This window comes from Eulemur rufifrons, unplaced genomic scaffold (genome assembly GCF_041146395.1).
Source record: "Eulemur rufifrons isolate Redbay unplaced genomic scaffold, OSU_ERuf_1 scaffold_114, whole genome shotgun sequence".
Lineage (NCBI taxonomy): Eukaryota > Metazoa > Chordata > Mammalia > Primates > Lemuridae > Eulemur > Eulemur rufifrons.
The window spans coordinates 639,722-650,722 of record NW_027182896.1 but is presented as its reverse complement, the minus strand read 5'-3'; the positions used below and the strand labels follow the sequence as shown (position 1 = coordinate 650,722).

Here is an 11,001-nt window from a genome sequence, read left to right as displayed (position 1 = left end):
CGTGATCTTTTTTGCCCCCATTTGAAAGTCCTTGATTCCGCTCTCTTGTCTAATTGCTCTAGCAAGGGCTTCTAGCACTATATTGAATAGAAGTGGAGATAGTGGGCAACCTTGTCTGGTTCCAGTTCTAAGTGGGAATGCTTTCAATTTTTCCCCATTCTGTATGATGTTGGCTGTGGCTTTGTCATATATGGCTTGTGTCATTTTTAGGGAAGCCCCATCTATGCCTATTTTGTTAACCATTCTTATCATAAAAGGGTGTTGAATTTATCAAACTTTTTTCTGTGTCTATTGAGAGGATCATACAGTCTTTGTTTTTGCTTCTATTTATGTGATGAATTACATTTATAGATTTGTGTATGTTGAACCATCTCTGCATCTCTGGGATGAAGCCCACGTGGTCGTGATGGATTATTTTCTTGTTAAGCACCTGGATTCGGTTTGGTAGGATTTTTTTGAGAATTCTTGCATCTATATTCAGAAGAGATAATGGCTGTAGTTTTCTTTCTTTGTGGCATCCTTTCTTGGTTTTGGTATCAGGGTTATGTTGTCTTCATAAAATGTGTTGGGGAGGATTCCATCCTTCTCAATGTTGTAGAATAATTTCTGCAGGGTAGCACCAGTTCTTCTTTGTAGGTGTGGTAAAATTTGGGTGTGAACCCCTCTGGTCCAGGACTTTTCTTTTTAGGAAGGTTTTTTATTGCTGTTTCAATTTCAGTTCTTGATATTGGTCTGTTCAGGAATTCTGTTTCTTCCTGGTTGAGCCTATGGAGCCTGCGTGTTTCTAAAAATTTGTCCATTTCCTCCACATTTTCCAGTTTGTGTGCATAAAGGTTTTTGTAGAATTCATAGATGATATCTTGTATCTTTGTGGCATCAGTTGTAATTTGTCCTTTCATGTTCCTGATGGAGGTTATTAGAGATTTTTCTTTTCTGCTTTTCATTAGTCTAGCCAACGGTGTGTCAATTTTATTTTTTCAAAGAACCAACTTTTTGTTTTATTAGTCTTCTGTATAGTTTTCTTATTGTCAATTTCATTTAGTTCTGATTTCATCTTATTAATTTCACTTCTTCTGCTGGGTTTAGGGTTGGTCTGTGCTTCTTTTTCCAGCTCTTTGAGTGTATTCATTAGGTTGTCTATTTGTGATCTTTCTGTCTTTTGGATATAGGCATTTATAGAAATAAACTTTCCTCTCAGTATTGCTTTAGCTGTGTCCCACAGATTTTGATAACTTGTGTCTCCTTTGTCATTTAGTTCAAAGAATCTTTTTATTTCCATCTTGCTTTCCTCATTTATGGAATAGTCATTCAGCAGAAGGTTGTTTAGTTTCCATGACTTTGTATAGAAATGAGAGTTTCTGTTAGGGTGGTTTCTACTTTCATTCCACTGTGATCTGAGAAGGTACATAGTATAATTTCTATTTTCTTACAATTTTTAAGACATGCTTTGTGTCCTACGATATAGTCAATCTTAGAGAATGCCCCATGAGCTGACGAGAAGAACATATATTCAGTGGTTTTTGGGTAGAATGTCCTGCAAATGTCAGTCAGGCCCATTTGTTCCAGAGTTATGTTTAAGTCCATTATTTCTTTGTTTATTTTCTGTTTGGAGGATCTGTCCTGTGCTGTCACCGGGGTGTTCAAGTCTCTGGCTCTTACGGTGTTGCTGTTTATCAGTTTGTTTAGATCAAGGAGACTTTGCTTTATGAATCTGGGTGCACCTAAGTTGGGTGTATACATATTTAGAATTATTATGTCTTCTTATTGAACTGTACCCTTCACCATTATATAGTGACCCTCTTTGTCTTTCATTTACTTTCGTTGATTTAAAGACTAAGTTATCTGAAGTCAAGACCAGGATGCCAGCCTTCTTTGGGCTTCCATTTGCTTGAAATATTGGTTTCCACTGCTTTACCTTGAGTCTAAATGCATCCTTGCAGTTTAGATGTGTTTCCTGAAGATGGCAGATACTTGTCTTGTATTTTTTTATCCATTGGGCCAGCCTATGTCTTTTGAGTGGGGAGTTCAAGCCATTCACATTCATTGAGAGAACTGATAGGTGGGGCAAATTTCTGTTCATCCTGTTGGGTAGAACTTTGTTGGTTTATTTTCTCTCTTGAGCCATTGTGGTATCTGGCCTCTGATCTTTAGCTTTGGAGTGGTTTTACATTCACGAGTGTTTATTGTGCTGATCCGTGTGTAACTCTGTTTTGAGTACTTCTTGCAGGGCTGGTCTTGTCTTGGTGAATTCCCTCAGTCTTTGCTTATCGGAGAATGTCTTTATTTCTCCTTTGTATACAAAACTTAGTTTTGCAGGGTACAAGATTCTAGGCTGGGCATTATTCTGTTTCAGAAGAGTGAGAATGGGGTCCCAGTCTCTTCTTGTTTGTAAGGTTTCAGTTGAGAAGTCTGGCTTTGTTTGAATGGGCTTTCCTTTGTATGTTACTTGTTTCTTTTTCCTCACAGCTTGTAGAAGGGCCTCTTTAGTGGATATTTTGGTCAGTCTGATGACCTCATGTCATGGTGTCTTCCTGTTTGCAGTGAATATCCCAGGGGTCCTTTGAGCTTCTTGTACCCGTATATCTAGAGTTTTAGCAAGGCTTGGGAAAGTTTCCTCTAACTTCAAATAGGTTATCCAACCCTTGTGTATTTTCTTCTTTGCCCTAAGGGATGCCCATAACTCTCATGTTAGGCCTCTTCACATAATCCCACATTTCCTTGTATGCTTTGCTGTTTTCTCTTATTTCTCTGCCTTCTGTGACTGACTTATTTAATTGGAAGGTGTTATCTTCAATCCCTGAGATTCTTTCTTATGTTTGATCTACCCTGTTCTTGAGGCTTTCCACTGTGTTTTGTAGTTCCTTGAATAAATTCTTCATTTCAGGAATTCGGTTTGATTTTTCTTTAATATTTCAATTTCTTTAGTCAATTTTTCTTCCTAGTCCTGGAATTTTTTTTTGTGTGTGTGTGGTTCCTTTGTATTGGTTATCCATTTTTTCTTGCATATCATTGAGTTTTTTTACAATCCATGTTTGAAATTCTTTTGTCATTTTAGTGTCTGAATTTGGTTAATGCCCATTGCTAGAGAGCTGGTGTTCCTCTTTGTGGGTGCACTTTCCGCTTGATTCTTCATACTTCCAGAGTTCTTTCACTGAGTCCTTCCCATCTGGATCAGTCGTTGCTTCCATCTTTCACTTTTCATTTGGAAAGTAACACACCCTGTGGAGGCTCTGTTGCAGTAGATGCTGTAGGAGCAAGGAATATCGCAGCTGCTGCCTACCAGCCTGGGTGTGTATACTCCTATGGTTACTTGATCTACTGCTAGGGGAAGCCGCTAATATGTTGTTCAGGGTTCTTCTACCACAGTTGGGAGGCTGCTCCTGATGGGAGGGGTTACTTGGGGAGCCTGTTTTGGCCTCTTGCCAGGATTTTTGTTCCCTGACCATGGACCCCACTGTTGGCAGCTGACCAGAGGCGGAAATCCAGCCCCAGAGTTATGATGCTACTGGATGACATAAACCGGGTTGAGGAGCAGAGTCACTGGGCTGTCAACTATTGATCCGCGCAAAGGCCCCTCAGATTCACGCTAGTCACAGAGGCAAAGTGGCTGTTCTTGTCTCACCCCACCTCCAAGGGTGGAGCCTGCCACTTTCGGTGCAAAAGATGCTGGCTAGGGTGAGGGGGTGGCGCCCCAGTCCGCCCAGCGCCCAGAGCCTGTAAGTCCCGCAGGTGTTAGCCTCCCACGACTAGGGAGGAATTCAGAATTCACCCATCAAAATGGGGCTGGCTAGTGGACCACAGGTCGTGTAAGGGCGGAGCTTGTCGCCAGAGTCCCGGGGCTGGGGGAAGGGATCTGCCCAACACCATATCACTCCACAGTGGCTGGGTTGTGGACCCTGAAAATGGCAACTGCCCACCTGCAGAGCGCTAGCACTGGGGGTGACTGTTCAGGAGTTGGCAGGTGTCAGATGGGGAGCTTAGTCACCAGGATGCCCCGTCGTCTCTTTTATGTCACCCTCCCACAATCTCACGCCTGTCCAGCAGGAGCTCTCGCCCTTTCTGACCCACCCTGAGCGGGCCTATTTGCCCGCAGCGGTTTCCAGGTTAGAGTCCCCTACTTAGTGCTCAGCTCCATTGATCTGGACCCACTGAGGCAAGTGACCTCTCTTCTAACGGCCTCCAGCGGTGGCCCAGACCAGCCCCTCCCCCGCCCAGTGCAGTCCCGGCACAGAGCTCGGGGAGGTCGAGATGCTTCGCGCTAATGTCTCCTGTCCACAGAGCCCCACGTCTCCCGCAGTGATTTTGCACCGACTTCAGACGGGTCCCTGACCGGGTGGGTGTGGAGGCCAGCGGGGAAGCGAGACGCTCTCCTGCGGGATGAACCCACCTCACTCGCTGGCGAGGCTTATTATGGGGGGTACAAAAGTTCAGGTTACATACATTGCCCATGTACCGCCTATCCCCCCAAGTCGCTCCTCTTGTTTTCATTTTCCAGATTTCAGAGTTCTGTATAGGTTTGCATTATTTAATTCTACCAGTTTAGTGTATCTCACAAATACTTATCTTCTGAACACCATATGCTTTTCCTGAGTAAGGTCATCTATCTTTATTCCAAAAGTATTTATCGAGATCTGTCTTCTGTGTCCCCTGGGTGCTTCAAATTTGTTATGTCCCAAACTGAAGACATTGTCCCTGACCCTTCCCTGACTCTTCCCTATCTGTGACCTACTCCGTCGTCTGGTTTCCCCATCCCGGTAAATAACACCTAGTAAATATCACTGAAACATTGAATTAGGACAAGTCCTGCACTCCAGCCCTCCCTGAAATCACCACCCAGTCACTCCCCAAGCTCATACTTTCTACCTGCTAACTAACCATTGTTCATACCTTATTCCCATCATTTACTTTCTGACCTATGACTTTGAAATGTTCTGTTCTGGTTTCGCCCCCCCCCCATGTTCCTCTGTCTTTACATTGCTACCAAGGTGACCTTTTTAAAGTATATTTGTGATGCTCTGAATCATCTCTTTATCGAGTGGATCCCACTACATGAGGGGAAAGTTCACGTTCTATCATGACACATGTCTTTTGTGGTCTGGTCTGATTCTCCCGTTTTGTCTCTCGATCTGATTCCTTATAACTGCGTTGCAGTTTTACCAGAGTACTTGGGTAGCCCTCACTTGCCATGTGGTCTTATGCCTCATCCTTTTGCTCACACTCCCCCGTCTGGAAACCCTTCACACTCTCACTCTGCACCTTGTCTGCCTTTCAAAATACAGCCCTATCTTTGCAGCATTTCCTGAGCTTCCCAGGCAGAACCAGCTCTTCTCTCCTTTGTGCCCTTACTGTACTTTACTTTAATTGTAGAACTCATGAATTATACTTTTCCTATTTGTTTTCATATGTTTCTACCTCCACTTGAATACGGGACTGAATCTGTCTTCTATTTCTATTTTCAGATTCTCCCCGGATAGCGTGTATGATTTGATAAACGCAGTATATGTTTGTTGTCTTGCTGACTGAGTGGGTGCATGAGTGCGTAAATACCTTTTCTGAAGTTGTTTTTTTTTTTCTTTTTAATAGGAGGAAGAAAGAATGGTAGAACCTGGTATTGGTATTTTTGAAAGGGATCCACCACAGCAAACAAGTAATGACAATTTTATTTTTGTGTACAAAAATACTACAGGTGGTAAGTTAGAGACTATCTCTGAAAACTGTTCAATGCTCAAATGCCATTATGAAATAACCAATTAATGGGTAGACCCAGATAAAATATCTATTTCTTTTAAATAGTTTTCTTTTGCTGTCTTTATACTACTAACGTCTTCCTGGAACTGCTTCAACCTTCTGAAATTCTTTTTGGCTATGACTTTTATTTTCTTGAAATATTCATGAATGGAGATAGACTTGTACATGTCTTTGAAATTCACAGTAATAAATTTTCTCATTAATGTATCTGAATAATCTTTTATATATGTAATGTCCACATCAGGATCAGGAGAAAAGGAAGATAAAGAACCAAGTTTGTGTTTGGAGGTACTGTCTGTTGTTATTTTTTTAAAATATAGTCATTAGTGTTGTTAAAACATAAAGGGGGATGCTTTGACTTTATCACTTGTGCATAATAAGGAATTATTTTCTTATATTTTCAGCTCATAATTAATAAATATGTGCTAAGAATGTTACTGCTGCGTGGTACAATTCTGCTGATTTGCAGGATTCATTTAAGAAGCCAGTGTAGTATAGTACAAAATAATAAGGCTCAGGTCACAAGGAATCAGTTTGGCTTCTGAAATTATGTTTGTTTAAAAACTAGTAAAGAATTATTTCATGCAAACCTATGGCCAAATGTATGATTCTGTGGTAAATATGGATGTGTAAAAGTCTTAATGAGATCCAGACAGAAGCAGTTTGGACTGTAGTTTTTTATAACTTGGAACTCGAAAAGATAATGCCTGGAACTTGAAAGTATTGTCTGAACTTGAAAGCTCTGTCTGAAGGTGATGTTCAAGCTGCCAACTAAAGGATGAGAAGGAGCCGGGCATGTGAAAGTCGAGGAGGACATTTGGGGCAGAGAGAACAATGGATCACATGTGTTCATCACTTTACTGTGAACATCCTGGAAAGACCAGGAAGCAGGAAAGGGAGTGACCATCTTGATCATCAATTTTATTTTTATTATGATGATGTGTAAAAAAGAAAACGTGCAAATACCTGCATGGCATGCTTTAGATGCTTCAAAAATAAATGTTCTTATTCTTCTCTTTATATTAAGGCTTGCCATTACTCTTGAAGTTGTTTTTTAATTGGGAAAGAGTTGAGTGCTATATCTAATATCTGTTTGCTTTTATTTAAACACCACATGAAGAAAAGTTTTTGCTAATACTGTGTCATTTTATTCAATGACTTTTCTATCTGTAAAATTTTTATCAAAATATATTGAGATTTCTCCAATGTCTTGTTTACCTAAATAAAGCAGCATTGACAATGTTCAGGTTATATTCAACATGACATATTCCAAAGTTTCTTATACTGCTAAGTATCAAATTTTAACCTAAAAATTCCTATAATTAGAAGTATTTTAAATGTCTAATGCTATAAATTTTATAGCAAGTGTATTGTATTTTTAAGAAATGTTCTCTTATTTTTTGGTGGGGAGTACAAAGTAGAGTCAGTTATTTTGAGGGTAGTTCCTTGGTGAAATATGCACATAAGTCAATATTTTGTTTGTGAGTATGTTACATTTGGCCTTCCATGCTCCATTTACAGACCCATACACAGATAAAAGATGAGCTTGATCCAGACAACATATATGAAGTTCTCTATTGCAATTTTTTGGTTTTCAATACATCCTTCTCTTAGGTTTATGTGAAATTGCTTTTACAAAAGTAACTTCAGATATTTTTGAAGAAAGGTATTAGTAAATCTTGATGTAACTTATTATTTTTAACTGAAACTCATATTGATAATAATTTTACAGAGTATCTCAGAGGAGGATCTTAGACATTCACCCGGGGCTGCTGATGAAAAAGCAAAAAACACAGTAAATGCACAAGCAGAAGGTAAGAACTGTGTTTTATTAACAAAGTCATTTGATTCACCAAATCTGGGATTCTCCATTTCTAATATGCTTTGAGGTGATGCCAATGCTGCTGGTCCCTGGACCACCCTGAGTAGCGAGGGTGCCCACTTCCCTGTAGCGCAGTCTGGAGGAAGAGCCATTGGAGAGCAGTTCCAAAATAGGATCAAAGGAAAGCGTTATTTTGCTTTTATTTCTGACCGTGTTTCTAGTCAGAGGGGAAAAAGCAAAGAGATGAAGTAATCAAAATGATAGCTATAAGATATTACTACTAAATGAAGAGGAAAGAAGTGGTGGAAATAATCCACCAAAAGAATGGTGAGCACAGATCTGGAGGAGGGGCTGAGAGTGGAGAAAGAGGGAGGAAAGGAAGAAGTTAGAGGTGCACGTGTGATTGGATAGTTGCTGCCCCAGAGATTGCCGGAAGCAAGACAGTGCGAGAACTGCGGAGGTAGGTACACCGCAGTGCCTCATCTCTCCTTTCCGTAGCTGTCAGGCATCAGATGTGTGCTGCATTGATATTCATTAATGAAAAGGAATTAATTTTAATATACGAGCACTGGCTGTTTTCTGAAGAAAGCCGAACTTTTTATAAACTAGCTGTTTTCTAAAAATCATTGAGATTAATGTGATATACACAAGGAAATTAATTTTAGAAACAAAATTATAAAACAATCAACATTTTTAACTCAATATGAGTGCTTCATATAAAGAAACAGATAGTATTATAAGCTCGTATAGACAATACTGAGGAAGATTGTAGTTAGAATGGGGAAGGGATTGGGAGCGGAGGTCTGCAGTCAGAGAAGCTCTGTCTGAAGGTGATGTTCAAGCTGCCAACTAAAGGATGAGAAGGAGCCGGGCATGTGAAAGTCGAGGAGGACATTTGGGGCAGAGAGAACAATGGATCACATGTGTTCATCACTTTACTCTGAACATCCTGGAAAGACCAGGAAGCAGGAAAGGGAGTGACCATCTTGATCATCAATTTTATTTTTATTATGATGATGTGTAAAAAAGAAAATGTGCAAATACCTGCATGGCATGCTTTAGATGCTTCAAAAATAAATGTTCTTATTCTTCCCTTTATATTAAGGCTTGCCATTACTCTTGAAGTTGTTTTTTAATTGGGAAAGAGTTGAGTGCTATATCTAATATCTGTTTGCTTTTATGGTGCCTTCTTAGCACAGCAGGCAGCAAGCACGTCAGTCTCATAATGTCTGTTTGCTTTTATTTAAACACCACATGAAGAAAAGTTTTTGCTAATACTGTGTCATTATATTCAACCACTTTTCTGTCTGTAAAATTTTTATCAAAATATATTGAGATTTCTCCAATCTCTTGTTTACCTAAATAAAGCAGCATTGACAATGTTCAGGTTATATTCAACATGACATATTCCAAAGTTTCTTATACTGCTAAGTATCAAACTTTAACCTAAAATTCCTATAACTAGAAATATTTTAAATGTTTCATGCTGTAAATTTTTTTTTTTTTTTTTTTTGAGACAGAGTCTTGCTTTGTTGCCCGGGCTAGAGTGAGTGCCGTGGCGTCAGCCTAGCTCACAGAAACCTCAAACTCCTGGGCTCAAGCGATCCTACTGCCTCAGCCTCCAGAGTAGCTGGGACTACAGGCATGTGCCACCATGCCCGACTAATTTTTTTTTCTATATATATTTTAGTTGGCCAGATAATTTCTTTCTATTTTTAGTAGAGACAAGGTCTCGCTCTTGCTCAGGCTGGTCTCGAACTCCTGACCTCCAGCGATCCACCCACCTCGGCCTCCCAGAGTGCTAGGATTACAGGCGTGAGCCACCGCGCTCGGCCCATGCTGTAAATTTTATAGCAAGTGTATTGTATTTTTAGGAAATGTTCTCTTATTTTTGGTGGGGAGTCCAAAGTAGAGTCAGTTATTTTGAGGGTAGTTCCTTGGTGAAATATGCACATAAGTTAATATTTGTTTGTGAATATGTTACATTTGGCCTTCCGTGCTCCATAGAATAAGCTCTGTAGAGCTTATTGTTTGACTTTTCTTGTCATTTTCAATGAATATTACACTGATTTTGAAATATAAAATGTTACTAATATCTAATGATTATGTGGTGATATGATTTTATGCTTTTTGATAAATATTTCAGTATTGAGAGCTGATTATACATAATTTCTTAGAGGTATTTTATATATGTTTTCCATGAGTGGACAAAGAAACTTTAAGATGGGAAAACGAGAGGACATAAGAAATGTAGGCCTAGCTGCAGTCCACACGGGTATGAATAATTTTATTCACTGTTGTTCTACAAGTGTGCATCCATGCTGATCAATTAAAGCACTTTTTCTCACGAGAAATGGCTTATACATTATACTAAACTGTCGTCACAACTGTGTCCTTAGTGAATGAGAGGACAACTGGAGAATATGATAAATACTCATAGCATAATGGTATAAATGATTCTCATGTGTTGCGTTAAAGATACGCTGTATTCCTCTCCCATCTGCCTTGTCATTTATCCTCTCAGTATCATGACTCCCACCTCTGACTAAAGATCACTGTTCACAGTGTTATACGCACACTTTCCTATTTCAGTTATTTTCATTTGAAACATAATCACTTTCAACATCTTAACTACGTATTTTGTTAATATATTCCTATTTTTCTTCAGTTTGCTTCTGTCATGTTGTTGTTTGCACCAAAAAACAAAACAAAACAAAAACACCAGAATAAAAAACAACCCCAAACCGAAAGTAAGCCCATTCAAAGCCGAGCTACAGGATGCAGCTCTGTACTAATTCTCCATGGCTGTACGACTAGCTTTGCCATCTTTGCATTAACATAATCCTTTCCATTGATTGCATGTCCCCTTTGTTTTTCAGGGTCTCCTGAGAAACAGCATCAGTTAAAGGTGATAACAAAATTTTTTCATCTGGAAATCTTCCATGTACCTTGTAGGAAATATGTTATTTATGATATACTTTGTTTCAAAGGCCACCATCACGGAAAAAGTTTCTAGTCCGAAAATAGGTGTACGAACAATAAAGGTGCAACGAGCCACATCAGGTACATTTTTTGGTGTTGTTATTTAGAGACAAGGTCTCACTGTGTCACCCAGGCTGATGTGCAGTGGCCCACTCAGGGCTCACTGCAACTTGAAACTCCTGGACTCAAGAGGTCTGTCTGCCTCCAATAAGTTCCCAGTCTTCAGTCCCTGACTTTGTTAGGGAACTGACAGAGGTAAATTAGGAGACTGGATGCTTTTTCCAGTGTTTCAAATACTTATTGGAACTGTGATCTTAACCTAGAGGAACTCTCTATGTTAACACGTTAGTCATGATATAACTTCAGTGTTAGATGACCTTATTGCTGTTACACTGATGATTTTTAGGCAGTGATACGTTGTGATTGTCACAGTGGGGGGGGAGGTATCT

At 39.7% G+C, this 11,001-nt stretch overlaps 1 long non-coding RNA gene across 1 annotated transcript; it reads left to right on the top strand.

Moving 5' to 3' along the window:
- Window positions 1-5,982: 5,982 nt before the first annotated feature.
- Window positions 5,983-10,739, top strand: LOC138379682 (uncharacterized). The gene is made up of 4 exons (XR_011232267.1): window positions 5,983-6,036; window positions 7,481-7,562; window positions 10,450-10,478; window positions 10,561-10,739. It is a non-coding gene; the product is annotated as an uncharacterized lncRNA (long non-coding RNA).
- Window positions 10,740-11,001: the final 262 nt, after the last annotated feature.